The sequence below is a fragment of the Tenrec ecaudatus genome, chromosome 8 (genome assembly GCF_050624435.1).
Source record: "Tenrec ecaudatus isolate mTenEca1 chromosome 8, mTenEca1.hap1, whole genome shotgun sequence".
NCBI classification, from domain to species: Eukaryota; Metazoa; Chordata; class Mammalia; order Afrosoricida; family Tenrecidae; genus Tenrec; species Tenrec ecaudatus.
The window spans coordinates 11437854-11453348 of NC_134537.1; positions in this window are offsets into that span (position 1 = coordinate 11437854).

The following is a 15495-nucleotide window of genomic DNA, read 5'->3' on the forward strand; positions in this document are numbered from 1 at the left end:
TCTTCCCCAGAGAATTTTATAATGGTCAATGTATACCACATCAAAACTGCAGTTTGGGCATCTCTGACGGACTAAAACTGCATCTCTTTTAGATGCTCTTTGAGTTTGGAGAACAAAGGGAAGTCTGAAATGGCCAGCTCAGGGCTATATGCTAGATGGGATAAAGTTTCCCAATGAAATTCTCATAGGACAGCCCTATTACCTTCCAAGGACGAGCAGGTGCATTGTTGTGACTGAATTTCTCTGGCCTTTTTCCCACCAAGGGAGTTTTTCATCTTTTGAAAGCATCATTCCTAATAAACTCTTTATGACTGTCCTGTATCCTTCCAGAAAATCTATCAGTTATACTTTCCGAAAACCCAAGAACAATTAAAATATGTCAACATAATCTTCTGAGCTGACATCTCCTTTGAACTGGCCTGGCCCAGCAGAGACCCTTAGAAGCCACTACCTTGATTGGGCCCTAATCAGTCAAAGACAAGTATATTACGGAGAAAGCCATTCTGCAGCCACGAACACATGTTTCAACATTTTGTCTGGGGTAAACGCAGGCGTGTGAGAACTGCAGCCCTACTAGAACGACTTCTTGCCTTGCTCTTCTACATACAATGATATGATTGATAACTGGCAAAAAAGTTAGTGGGAGATTGGCGGAGGCTCAAAAGAGATAAATGCCATGAGATCCAAGATTCCAACAAGAATGATAATACGCATGGCACAAGATATCTGTCCCGCACTGTTCATGTGGTTTATATATTGAACACATTTCATTCTCGCAGCCTCACAATAACCTCATTTTGCGAATGAGAAAACTGAGAGACTAAAAAGTCAGCTAACCCACCTGAGAAGAGAGAGCTAGTAAGTGGGGACCCCAGGATCCCCACGCTAGTCTGTATTCCTAACCCAGACTTAACACCACCTCAACCATAGCCAATGTAAAGAGGTGTGGCAATGATAAAGATCGTGTTATCGAGTAAAAGATGCCATAAAGTTAAATAGAAGAAAGTACACTAAAGGATAAAAAAATAAAATTTTAGTCATCAGAATGTTTGTGAGAGAGAGAGAGAGGAAGGAAGGAAGGAAGGAAGGAAGGAAGGAAGGAAGGAAGGAAGGAAGGAAGGAAGGAACCGATTAGGCAAATAATAAAAGAGACATCACAGAGTCAAAAACCTCAAGGTCGTATACAAATATGCTTAATGTTCTAGTACGCAGGGTAAGAAAAATTCCAAGACTCAACTGTTATTGTCATCTTTGGATCACACAGGCTGGTGTGCTTCTTCCAGGTGGACTTAGGTAACTCCTAACTAAGACAGATGCTTGTTTGAATACAAGCCTTAACAGCCCCAGACACTATTCCGATGAATAAACGGGCACCATCTGCTTTCTTCTCCACACTTGCTGTAGTACCTTTATCTTCAGTGATCTCTTTGTTAAGGTAACTATCAAGAAGGTCCATGTTATAAGAACTAATTGTTCTTGGATTGGGGCTACAGAATTAAATGGGAACCCAGAATCTGTCTGTTTACTAGACTGTAACTCTTTGCTGGAGTAAAAAGCCTCATCTTTCTCCCTTGGATTAGCTGCTGGTTTCAAACTGCTGACCGAACTGCCAATCTTGTGGCTCACAGCCCAATACGTAACCACCACACCACAGCAAGGCAATGTCCTTTCTTGTCGATCTTAATTAGCTTCAAAACATTTAAAAATTTTTAAATCAATAAAAAATGACAGGAGGGAGAGGGAAAAAATTAGCCAGTCAAAGACACCAGCGAGGCTCATGGGAAAGTTCATCTATTTAACTGATATTGGCCAAGCATTCGTGAAAGTCACAGTACTTATAACCAGAAAATGCCAATTTGGTCCAACTAACAGACCATGAAAGAAAGAGTTAGCAATCTTCTCCCATAAAGATTACAGTTAAGCAAACCTGTGAAGCAGCTCTACTTTGTAACACATGGGGTCACTATGAGTGGGAATTGACCCATAAAAAAGGTCGGGTTTTCTCTAGGGAGGCACTTAGGTCAGCCCTGGCGGTCAGAGGGTACCCAGGGTTTCCTGAGAATCGGCAAGTGAGCTCAGCGCTTGGTGTTTGTTGGGACGACACTTTCATTCACAATAATCATGGTGCACAGCTCCCATCCCAGACCTGAGAGGTCCTTCACGAGACTCTCCAAAGACTGCTCAGCCCCAATTCCTCTGCTATGGATGAAACCTGTATCGATTTTCACTGCAGTGTGAGTTCTCCCCACATTCACCTCCTCCCTTAGAGACCTTCTTTACTCCTTTCTAAAAGCTTGATAATTCTTTCTGAGGCCAAAGCCTAATGTTCTCTGGTGTAGATGTAAGACTCCCCTGCAACCCCAAGTCCCCCCCCCAAAAAAAATCCCACTGTCATCAAGTCATTTCTAACTCATAGCAACCCTACATAGCTTTTCTGAGGCTATAGATCTTATGGGAACAAAGAACCTCATCTTCCTCCCTGGGAGTGACTGGCTTGTTTGAACTGCCCACCTAGCTTTTAGCAGTCCAGTGTTGTCTGTGTCAACTATACAGGCAGGAAGCGAACTATGATGGCAATCACAGCAGGATATCTCCAAAGATATCTCTGTACTCCTTCACTCACTCATTCACTCACTCACTGCCACTGAGTCAGAATAGCGACCCTGTAGAACAGAGTAGAACTACCTCTATGGGGTTCCTAAATATTTATGGGAGTAGAAACCCCCATAACATAACACCCAACAGCAAAACTAGTTGCCTGTATGCTATAGAGTAGAATTCTTCCACAATGTTTCTTGGCTGTAATCTTTACCCTAGGAGCCCTGGTGATGCAGTTGTGAAGCACTCAGCTGCTAACCAACAGCTCGGCAGTTCAAACTCAACAGCTACTCCCCAGGAGAAAGATGGGGCAGTGTGCCCCCATAAAACATGACAGCTTTGGACATCCCATAGGCCAGTTGTATGGGATCATTATGAGTCGGAACCAAGTCTGTAGCAATAGGGTTTAATCCTCACAGCAACAGGTTACCAGATCTTTCATTCACAGCACCTCTGGGTATGGGTTCTATCAACCTTGCGACACCATCCAACGGCCTTGGAAGGGATAGTGTCTGCAAATTTGTAAATTAGGACCATGGATAGTGAACAATACATTGTTGATGGGAATGTAGTTCAAATAATGGAAAAGATTCATAAAAAATGTTTCCTTTGCAGGAGGGTGCTTTCCCACCGAGAGCAGCGACTGGCCAAAAATTCAATACTGACTTGAGAGTCTGCCGAGAGGAAGGGAGAACAGTGGAATAAAGGGATCCTGGTTGTCTTAATGTTGACAACCTTTGGGGGAAGAAAACACGAGACCATGTTAAATGCCCCATTTTTTCCAGGCAATGAGAATAAGTTAAAGTAGCCCAAGACCCATATTGTCCACAGTCAACTGTCTCAGGGAGTTGGGCAAAAGTAATTCCTGATGAACACACTCTACCCAACTTATCTATTCCAGGGAAAGGACCAACTCTAACTGAAGGTAGGGATCCTTGGCACACGGGTGATATACTGAACACTTATGTAGGCGTGCGAGTTCATTTATTAGTTTCCCTACTGAGCCAGATAAGCATCACTAGCATATGTTTAAATATAGTAATTTTCTGAATGTTATTTTAATAACATGATGTCCTTCATTTTCTTAGATCTGAAACCACACAATAGCTGATTTCAGTTTTATGGGCATAAACATGCACACAGGAGTTCGCATGTGATTGAATCATATTATATTTCCTACAGACTGTGGAGACCAGTGGTTGTTTTTGTGGAGTCCCATCGAGTCCAGTATACCTCACAGTGACCGCCTGTGATGGACTAGGACAGTCTCATGGGGATTCTCTGGCTGTAATCTTTATGGACATAGGTCATTAGTTCTTTCTCCAAAAGAGCTAGTTCGTAGTCTTAAATACTAGCAGTCAACTGCTTAATTATTCTGTACTCCTTGAAGGGACCAGAGCATCCAGGAAAAGGAGCCAAAGGTATGAGTGCATAATTCACTATTTGACCCTGTCTCCAGACTCATCTTTCTCCCATCTGTCTTCCATTACTATATTTAGAAGTCTAGTAATGCAGAATTTATCATATCCGCCCATACCCAAAACGTCAGAGGCTCCCCTCAGTTTCAGAGTGAAGTTCTTACTTAATCCACATGATGCACAAGACACTTCAGGATCTGGCCAGGTCTACCTTGCCCTTCATCTCTCACCTCCTACCATTGCTGTAGATCAGGAACATCATTCTGTGGTGAAAACCTGTGCCTTTAAACAAACTATTGCCCTTACTTTTAATATCTTTCCCCATCGTGCTTGTGTGGTGAACTCCTATTCATCTTTAACAACCAGGTAATTGTACGCCACCAAGTCCATTATAATCCACAATGACATCAGTTCAAGTGTCACACATTATATCATCCACCCCTCCTCTAGACACAATTGGTGACATGGAACGATTGGGGCAGTGGCTAGAGGAATTGTGGAGACACAGAAATGAAGGGGTTGGAGACAGAAACCTTAGACAACTCAGGCTAGAAATCTGAGTATGAATGGGGAGACAGATAAGATCATGGTTACTAAGGGCTCAATAGAAAGTAAATGTCTAGAAAAGAATTATGGCAACATATGTACAAATATGCTCAATACAATTGATGTATGGATTGTTATAAGAGCTGTAAGAGCCCCCAATAAAATTATCCTTTAATTAAAAAAAAGATCACGGGGAAATGTTGATTGGAAGAGAAAAAGATCTTTAAACAGATTCAGAGAGAGAAGAAACAATGTTCTTGAGTAGATATGAGGAGGAGGATTATAAAGCCTATGTAGAATGATTGGCCTTTGTTAAAAGAGGGAAAACAGTTGGATGAAGATCTCATCTAAGATTCGTTTTCCTTGTGAAATTAGAGGCAAGGTTATTAACTAGGAGTGAGAGAGTTAGAGCTTGAGAATAGAATGGAGACTCGCTCTCTCACTCACTCTCTCACTCACTCACTCTCTCACTCAGTCTCTCACTCACTCACTCTCTCACTCAGTCACCCTCTCTCTCTCTCTCTCACTCACTCACTCACTCAGTCACCCTCTCTCTCTCTCTCTCACTCACTCACTCACTCACCCTCTCTCACTCACTCTCTCACTCAGTCACCCTCTCTCTCTCTCTCTCACTCACTCACTCAGTCACCCTCTCTCTCTCTCACTCACTCACTCACTCTCTCACACACTCTCTCACTCACTCACACTCACTCACTCTCTCACTCAGTCACCCTCTCTCTCACTCTCTCACTCACCCTATCTCACTCTCTCACTCACTCACTAACTCACTTTCTCACTCACTCACACTCACTCACTCACTCACTCTCTCACTCACTCACTGACTCATATTCACTCACTGACTCATACTCACTCAGTCACTGACTCACACTCACTCTCTCACTCACTCACTCTCTCTCTCACCCTCTCTCACTCACTCACACTCACTCACTCACTCACTCTCTCACTCACTCACTGACTCACATTCACTCACTGACTCATACTCACTCAGTCACTGACTCACACTCACTCTCTCACTCACTCACTCTCTCTCTCACCCTCTCTCACTCACTCACACTCACTCACTCACTCACTCTCTCACTCACTCACTGACTCACATTCACTCACTGACTCATACTCACTCAGTCACTGACTCACACTCACTCTCTCACTCACTCACTCTCTCACCCTCTCTCTCTCCCTCTCTCACTCACTCACTCTCTCACTCACCCTCTCTCACTCACCCTCTCTCACTCACTCTCTCTCACTCACCCTCTCTCACTCACCCTCTCTCACTCACTCACTCACTCACAAAAAAAAAAAGAGAATAGAATGGATTTGAAATAGATTTTGCAGGCATGTGGGAAGTGAGCTTCCAGGTGGCACTGAGGACCTAGTTGGAGGCATTGAGTATGATGTTGTAATTTTGCCAATCTGCCCCATGGGGCTTTGTTCCAGTCATTCTCAATGGCCTTGATGCACGTATGGAGAAGGCAAATAATTAGGCTCCGCTGGATTGGGATGTGCCAGAGAATTTGTAAACGAATGGCGGAAATGATGGAACATAGAAGCTAACAGAATAGGAGAAAATGGAAGACTAAAGAGCATGATGGAAGGGTAGAAGAATGGCCTCGGAGATGAATGGAGATAAAAATGAAGAGGCATGTCAATTGGAGAGTAGCTTCTTGCTTAACAACAACAAATAAATGTTTGAAAGCAAATGAGATGCTAGACAGCTGTACTATTTGATTCAGAGATGGAATGGTTCTAATCTTGGGGGGGGGAAAGTCCAGAGCATGATAACTGATGGAAGATACAAAAAGAATAATGCACTTGGAGTTGTGAATCGATCATTCACATAGGCATTAAAGTCATCCAAGTTGATGGATAGAGTTAACTGAAGAAGGAATCAGGATCCAGGTATTAAAACCATCAGTGAAGGAAGAAGAGTGACTGAGAGGTCTGGGGAAGACATCCACAAAGAAACAAAAACAAGATTTTAAAAGTAGAAATTTAGTGTAAAGAGTAGAAATAGAAAGTGGAAGGGTGGTGGCTCCAAATCAGAACATGAACAAGGAGGAAGGCACTAACCAGTTCTGTGCCACCTGTACTGTGAGTGAGCCCCATTGTTACAGCCACAGTGTCAATCCATCTCATTGAAAGTCTTTCTCTTTTTTAACTGACCCTCTACTTTGCCAAGCATGATCTCCTTCTCCAGGGACCGATCGATACCTCCTCAGAGTGCATCCAAAGTACATGAGTTGAAGTCTCATCACTATCACTTCTAAGGATGATTCTGGCTGTACTTCTTCCAAGATGGATTTGTTTGTTGTTCTGACAGTCCGTGGTATTGTCACCATTCTTCACCAACTCCATAATTCAAAGGTAACCACGCTTCTTCAGTCTTACTTATTTATATCCCAGCTTTTATATGCATCTGAGTCTATTGAAAGCTTTGGGCCAGGTACTCTATAATTCTCAAGGTGGCATCTTTGATTTTAGAGTTTTTTTGTAGCATATTTGTCATTGATTGCTTAACTTCTGCTTCCAGGGATGTTGATAGTAGATTTTTAAAAAGTTTAATGAAATCCTTTACAACTTCAATCTTTGTTCATTTATCATATTGTTTATTGGTGCAGTGTGTTTTTGTTTTGTGTATGTTGAGATATAACACATACTAAAGGCTATGTAGTCTTTGATCTCCAACAGTAAGTACTTCGAGCCTTCTTCACTTTCAGCAAGCAATGTTATACCATCTGCATTAACAGCTTGTTAATAAGCCTTCCTCCAATCCTAATGCTGCATTCTTCTTCATGTGATCCAGTTTCTCAGAATACAGTGTGAATAAGTATGATAGAAGGATACAACCCTGATGCATGTTATATTCTAAACCATAACTTTAAACCATGCTGTATCCCTTGTTCTGTTCAGATGACTGCCTCTTGAGCTACATACAGGATCTACATGAGCACCAATAAGTATTCTGGAATTCTCATTGTTTACAAAGTTATCCATAATTTGTTACCTACATAGTCATATTATTGTGTGTAGTTAGGAAGACACAAGTAAACATCTTTCTAGTATGCTCTCTTTTCAACCAAGATCTATTGGGCATTATCAGTGGCATTCCTTGTTCCATAGATTCTAAATCCAGCTGGAATGTCTACCACTTTGCCACCTTTTTAAATTGTCTTCGAAAAATTTAACTTTTGCATGATATTGTTCAATCATCCCTATATTATATTGGATTACCTTTCCTTCCTTTGGTTAGATAGCTGTCTTACAAATTTCTTGATGTAGACAACTGAGCACTTCTAACATTGCATCTGTTTATTGAAGCATCTCAATTGGCATGCTATCAGTTCCTGAAGGCTTCCATCCAGCTTGGACTTCTTCCTTCACTACCATTGGTTCATGTTCATATGCTTCCTCCTGAAATGATTGAAGGCTGATCACTTCATTTTTGTACAGGAACTCTACGTATGTTTCCTCTATGTTTCTTTTGTGTGAAAGAGATTAGTTTTATTTCTTCTGGTAGTCACCTAACCTGGTGTCAATTTAAGGATTAAGAGTGTCGGGGTGCAGTCTAGGCTGATAATCTGGAGATAGCCAATAAGACTTCTGTGTGGGCGTGGCCTTCTGAGAATTCTGGGAAATCTGGTACTTCCTTCGAAGCAGAAGACACTTCTTTTCCTCTGCTACTCCTGTGAGACATTGCAGAAGGCAAGCCATGTGGACGCAACCAGACCTCGGAAGCTGGAGAAGCCACAGAGAGACCCCTGCCAGAGCCGAGATGTTTCCAATGACACTGGATTCAAAGACTTTCTATCCACTGGACTGTGATCTTCTGCATTCAGTGTCACTGCATATGTTTCATGACTCTGAAGAGGACTTTATAGATTGGTATTGGAAATATGGGCTAATATCAGGCTTATGGACTTGTGGCCTGGGATGAGATGTTTTCTCTGTGTTCAATTGCTCTTGCATATAAATCTCTTTCTTATACACATATGTGTGTCCATGGATTTATTTCTCTAGTCTACCCAGACTAACACATTTCTAGAACATGAATGCCCATTTTCTTAAAAGACAATTATTCTAATGGTCTTTTATGCTTCTTGACTTGCTCAATATCTTACTCAAAGAAACGTTCAGTAATGCCACTTGGTATTTGAATGTTTTCTTCACTTCTTTCAGCTTGAGATATGCCATAACTATCCTCCCATTTGGTTCTCTTACTCCGGGCTTTTGCACATTTCATTAGCTGAGACAAGTAGACCTACTAAAATAGTACTTAACTCTAATTGAAATGTAGACTCCTTAGTCTTTTCATTTTTATTTTGTTGTTATTGAGAGTACACGAGGCAAAAGGACACCAATTCAACAGTTTCCACATGTGCAACCCAATGGCATGGATGACATTCCTGAGTCATGCAACCAGTCTCAGCGCCCTTTTCTAAGTTGGTCCTCCCCCACTAGCATGAACTCACTTTCTCCCTCCCTATCTACTCCTTTGAGTTGCTAGTGTCACTGTGATTCCACATGGATACTTCTTAGAAGAGCGTAATGTTCAAGGAAGACATTCTTTATATGTTAAGCTAAGCGGTCATTGGGTATTAAGATGACTTCAGTGGTTATTTGGGCTTAAAGGCTTAAAAATGATCTCAGGGCAATCGTTTCTGGGTGCTGTCTTCTGATGATGGTGTTTTCTACTGGGACATTCTGAGTGCTGGTGATTGTTACAGAATCCTTTCATTGCGCATCCAAAAGGGCACCAGAGACTCGTCTGTACCTGTGTTTTCATCCATACACATCTGATGACTAGATCTTTGTTACGAACTCGTCTTGGTACCATTTGCTTCTTTTTTCCTAAAAGTGAAGCAGTAGAATGTGTTCTGGTTAATTCAGTGAGTTGGTAATGAGATTGTAGCTAATTTAAATGAGTTATACAAAGAGTTTCAATTCCACAGCCCTAGAAAGGATCATGATATCTGATCTAGCCACTCTATCTCAGAAAGAATCCAGTCACTAAGTGATATGTACAAATTGTCTAAGCCCTCCTTATCATCACAGAAGAAAAAATGCTGTATGTCCTTTAATTCACTGTTAAGTTAGAACAACAACAACTTCTCTAGCCATTTCTCCCTTTCTTCTAATAAATTTCTGATTTTTGCTTAGAATTCAAACGAATGAAAAGTTCCATGGTGTGGCTCCAAAAATGTAAGTCTTCACAAGCATAGACAAGAAAAGGGGAGCTGAAGGAACATGCCCTCTCTCCGGCATCTGTAGATGGATGGAATCATAAAACTTGATAGAGCATCTGTAGATGGATGGAATCATAAAACTTGATAGAGCATCTGTAGATGGATGGAATCATAAAACTTGATAGAGCATCTGTAGATGGATGGTGTCATAAAACTTGATAGAGCATCTGTAGATGGATGGAATCATAAAACTTGATAGAGCATCTGTAGATGGATGGTATCATAAAACTTGATAGAGCATCTGTAGATGGATGGAATCATAAAACTTGATAGAGCATCTGTAGATGGATGGAATCATAAAACTTGATAGAGCATCTGTAGATGGATGGTGTCATAAAACTTGATAGAACATCTGTAGATGGATGGAATCATAAAACTTGATAGAGCATCTGTAGATGGATGGTATCATAAAACTTGATAGAGCATCTGTAGATGGATGGAATCATAAAACTTGATAGAGCATCTGTAGATGGATGGAATCATAAAACTTGATAGAGCATCTGTAGATGGATGGTGTCATAAAACTTGATAGAGCATCTGTAGATGGATGGTATCATAAAACTTGATAGAGCATCTGTAGATGGATGGTATCATAAAACTTGATAGAGCATCTGTAGATGGATGGTATCATAAAACTTGATAGAGCATCTGTAGATGGATGGTATCATAAAACTTGATAGAGCATCTGTAGATGGATGGAATCATAAAACTTGATAGAGCATCTGTAGATGGATGGAATCATAAAACTTGATAGAGCATCTGTAGATGGATGGTATCATAAAACTTGATAGAGCATCTGTAGATGGATGGAATCATAAAACTTGATAGAGCATCTGTAGATGGATGGTATCATAAAACTTGATAGAGCATCTGTAGATGGATGGTATCATAAAACTTGATAGAGCATCTGTAGATGGATGGTATCATAAAACTTGATAGAGCATCTGTAGATGGATGGTATCATAAAACTTCATAGAGCATCTGTAGATGGATGGAATCATAAAACTTGATAGAGCATCTGTAGATGGATGGTATCATAAAACTTGATAGAGCATCTGTAGATGGATGGTATCATAAAACTTGATAGAGCATCTGTAGATGGATGGTATCATAAAACTTGATAGAGGTGTCCAATCTGATAAAGCACTACTTTAAGAACTTTCATAGAACACCATTCTTCTTTTCCTTGCATTTAGATATTTTTAAGGAGCCCTGGCATCACTGAGGATTGGGCACTAAACACAAGGTTGATGAGTCAAATCCACCAGTCTACTCTCAGGAGAAGGATGAGGCTGTCTGCTGCTCAGAAGCCCTAGAAAGGGCCACTAGAGTCTGAATGTAGGGCCACTAGACTCAACAGCCGAGGGTGAGTTTGAGTATTCTGGTGACACAAGTACTCAACTGCTAGTTGAAAGGCCGGCACTACCAGGCAGAGCGCATTGTAAAGCTGATTATAGCAGATGTAGTTAGGTTAATATGTAATATCTTATCACTTGATCTCCCCTTTGACCCATTTTTACATTGTTCTACCGTTGTTTTTCAAATGTGAAGGGGAAATAACCCACCAATGCAGTGGTTCTCAACCTGTGGGTCGTGACCCCTTTGGGGGTCAAACAACCCCTTCACAGGGGTTGCCCAATCATAACAGTAGCGAAATTATAGTGATGAAGTAGCAACGAAAATAATTGTATGGTTGGGGGGGGGGGGTCACCACAACATGAGGAGCTGTATGAAAGGGTCTCGGCATTAGGTTGAGAACCGCTGCCCCAGTGGATGCTCTCTGAGCACAGACCAGGCTATGAATAGTCTTGCTATCATGCAGAGCGCATTGGACAGTGGGTTCTTGCAAACGCAGTTAAGTTAAAATTTAACACCCTATCATTCGATCTCCCTTTTGGCCCACTTTAAATTTGTTTTCGTTGTTAATATTTTCTGCTTTCTTTTTGATCAAGGCTTATCTCTGTTTCACTTTGTTATAGTTATTGGGATGCTTGGTTTGTAGGTTTTTCTGTGTATGAGATCCAGGATAGGTAAACCTATAGAGACAGTAACTGGATTAATGGCTTCTTAAGGATGTGGCAGGAGAAATCGGGGGGAAATGGAGAGCTAATAACAATGAGGACAAAAAAAGTTCTAAAATTGATGATTGTAGATCTCTTAATATGACTGAACTACTGAATTGTCTGATATGAGAATTATATGCAGATGAAATCTTTTTTTAAAAAAAGGATAGCTACAAAATCACAGAAATCTTTATTAAAGAAAAATATCAAAATGAGAAGCTACTCTTTCTCAACATACCCTCCATCTATGTCTATACACATCAGATGGTATTTCGGTCTCTCTAAGTTTTCCCAGGAGAATCCTGTGCTCTTCCATTTATACCACATAAAAATGCAACCTCTGGCATCCACAAAGGACTCCACTGTGTTCCTCTTAAATGCTCTTTGAGTTTGAGGATTTAAGAAGAAAAGGCACTAAGGGACAAGATCAGGACAGTAGAGTAGAGGAGATAAGGCTTTCCAGCAAATTTTTTTTAAGAAGCCATAACCAGACTACAACAAATGTGTTCCTGAGATAAATTGTCTGCCGTGTCTAAACACATTTTGTTTGGAATCAACCTGCGTATACATGGTCTGGTCCTCTTGTAGCAATACCTTTAGATGTACCCTCATCATAGTCGTAAGTAATACAAGTTTTTATATTTGTTTAAAAATCTCAAAACTCACTGCCGTTGTGTTGGTGCCAACTCATAGCAACCCTACACGAGAGGGTGGAACTGCCCCCTGTGATTTCTGAGACTGTCCCTGTTCACAGGACACAGGACTAGAAAGCTCCATCTTTCTCCTCAGAGTAGCTGGTGGTTTTGAACTGCCAACCTTAACACCTAACCACAGTGCCACACAGGGCTCCCTATCTCTCTCTCTCTCTCTCTCTCTCTCTCTCTCTCTCTATATATATATATATATATATATATATATATATATATATATATATATGTGTGTGTGTGTGTGTGTGTGTGTGTGTGTGTGTGTGTGTAACAGGAGCATGTTGGGGCATAGTTATGAAGACTTTTAGACATGACCAAACACCCCATGGGGCTTCACACTGGCCTTGAAGACTAAGGGCCATATTCTCAGTGGACATCCAGCTCAATGGCATAGCATAATTCATAAAGATAACATTCTTCATGCTAGTAGACTAGCATCTGGGAGCTTAGAAGCTTGTGAGCCACCATCTAAGATACAACTATTGACCTCTTCACATCTGGAAGACAGGAACGTGAAAAAAGCCAAGGACTCAAGGAAGCAATTAGTCCAACCACCCAATGGCTCGCATGAATCCCAGCATCCTCTGCTCTGAGACCAAAAGCACTAGATGGTGCCCAGCAACCACTAACGATCACTCTAAACGATCACAGGAGCACAACTGAAATGCTGGTCAGCGTGAATGAGAAATGTGCAACAGATTTACAAAACTGGCCAGACTTTTGTGTTTGGCAGAGACCACTGTCTTAAGATAACCTTCTAACTTGCCATTGAGGCCACTCCTGGAGACCCCCTTTTATACAAATACTAGACCAGCCTATACAATAAATAGCAATACCCTGGAGAAATGTGCTCTTTAGAACAATCAGCAGTAATAGACCAAAGAGTGTCATCTGCCCAAAAGCAAAACATGCGAAGGTAGAGAGGGGCAAGGGGACCAGATGAATGGAAACAAAATTCAGAGTGAAAATGGGGCAGAGTGAAATTGCAGCGACCCCAGCCAATGCTACAGGTAAATTTGTGTATGAGCCACTAAACGGAGAACTAATTTACTTATAGACTTTCACCTTGAACATAATAATATGTTAATTTTAAAAGATCATAGCCATGAAACCCTATGAAGCATTTCTACACTATCAAGTGGAATTACAGAGTGGAAAATTATTCAATGGCGCCGACAACAATGGAGATTTGTATGACTGCTCACAGCCATTTGTTCTATTAATTATTGATGTATATTAAGTCTTGGGAGTGTTATTTAGGCAAAGATCTTAGATACCAAAATAACTGCCAAAAGAAACCTGCAGGTGCTCGCTTCGGCAGCACATATACTAAGAAACCTGTAGTTCTGATCAGCTGCATTGCATGACTTTTTTTCCTAGAAGAATGATGGAATTGAAAACATTACATAATTAAACTAGAATATTTGTAAAAATCTTCCTGTCAAATCAGTTGAGGAGAGGATTGTTGGCACGTTCCTTTTTGACTACCTGTATGTCAGAACAATGAACAGTCTAGGCCCTGAAAGGGCCAACCAGTCCACCTTGTCGTTTATGAAGTGGTCATGTAGTCCCCATGAACTTCCCTCCAACTTCCCCTCTCCCCACTGAAAAAAAACTACAAAAGCTAAACAAAATCTACAAAACAGCAGTTTGCACTGAATGGAAACCGTCTCACAGCTGGGATTTTCCAGAGAAAGAAGCAAAGGCAGGGAAGCGCATATCCCCCCTGGTCTTCTTCCGGAAGCTGCCTTTCAGGTTGGACCTGTACAAGGAAACAGGTCTGAGAAACGGTGGTTGGAGGGACGAACGATGAAACCACAGAAGATCAGACTTAGGAGAGAAGAATCCACGGCAGTTAGTTGTATAGTCATGAATAATTGTATATTTGTAGTTAATAATTGTAGTTACATCTGTTCAAATTCACTTGTAGTGAATCGATTTCAGCTCACAGCGACCCAAAAGGACAGAGTCTGTGTATATATTTCATCATTATAGATAGTTAGAGTTGTAGATCTAGCTGTAGAAATATATCCTTTCTAATGACTGGCCAGTTTCAACACTGTGCCTTTGTGGGGTGAGACTGTGGGAAACTCAAGAAAGGAGAATTTCTAGGAGGTTGATAACGGAGCCTAAATAACTGAACTCAGCTGGAAGTAGAGAAGTATGGTGAACCTCGGTGAACTCCCAGGTTTTCCATTGAGAACTCAGTAAAACCTCAACCTGGAGTGGGAATCATGCCTACGATGAAAGGCAAAGACAAAGCAGGCTCGCCCTAACACACCCTGAAACCAAGCCTGAACAGCATCCACAAGGCGCCTTGGTTTGGCTTTTGCAATGCCTCTCGGTACTGTCCCATATAGATGGCATGACTCCACATCTCTTGCCAGCCTGGAGACACAAAATGCGGTCCTGTTCGCTTTATATCCACGGTTACATTAACCCTAAACCGCCTGTGGTAGGTAGAAATGCATGTACTCTAATCACCGAATCAACAGTTCAACTCCACCAGCCGCTCCCTGGAAGAAAGATGAGACTGTCTGCTACAGGAAATATTTAAAAGCCTCCGAAACCAGATGGAGGGCCACTGTGGATTGGAATCAACTCGATGGCAGTGGGCTTGGTTTTGGTTTGGGCTTTCATCACGGAAACCTGGTTAAGTATTTGAATGTTACGTTGCATGGCAAAAAGAAACATTGCCAAGAAAGAAAGGAAGGAAGGAAGGAAGGAAGGAAGGAAGGAAGGAAGGAAGGAAGGAAGGAAGGAAGGAAGGAAGGAAGGAAGGGAGGAAGGAAGGAAGGAAGGAACATTGCATTTGTCATCAAGATGAGAGACTTTAAAACAGGAAAATTATTCTAGATTGTTTCAGTGGCGGGTGTGGGGAGGGCATTCCAGTGAATCACAG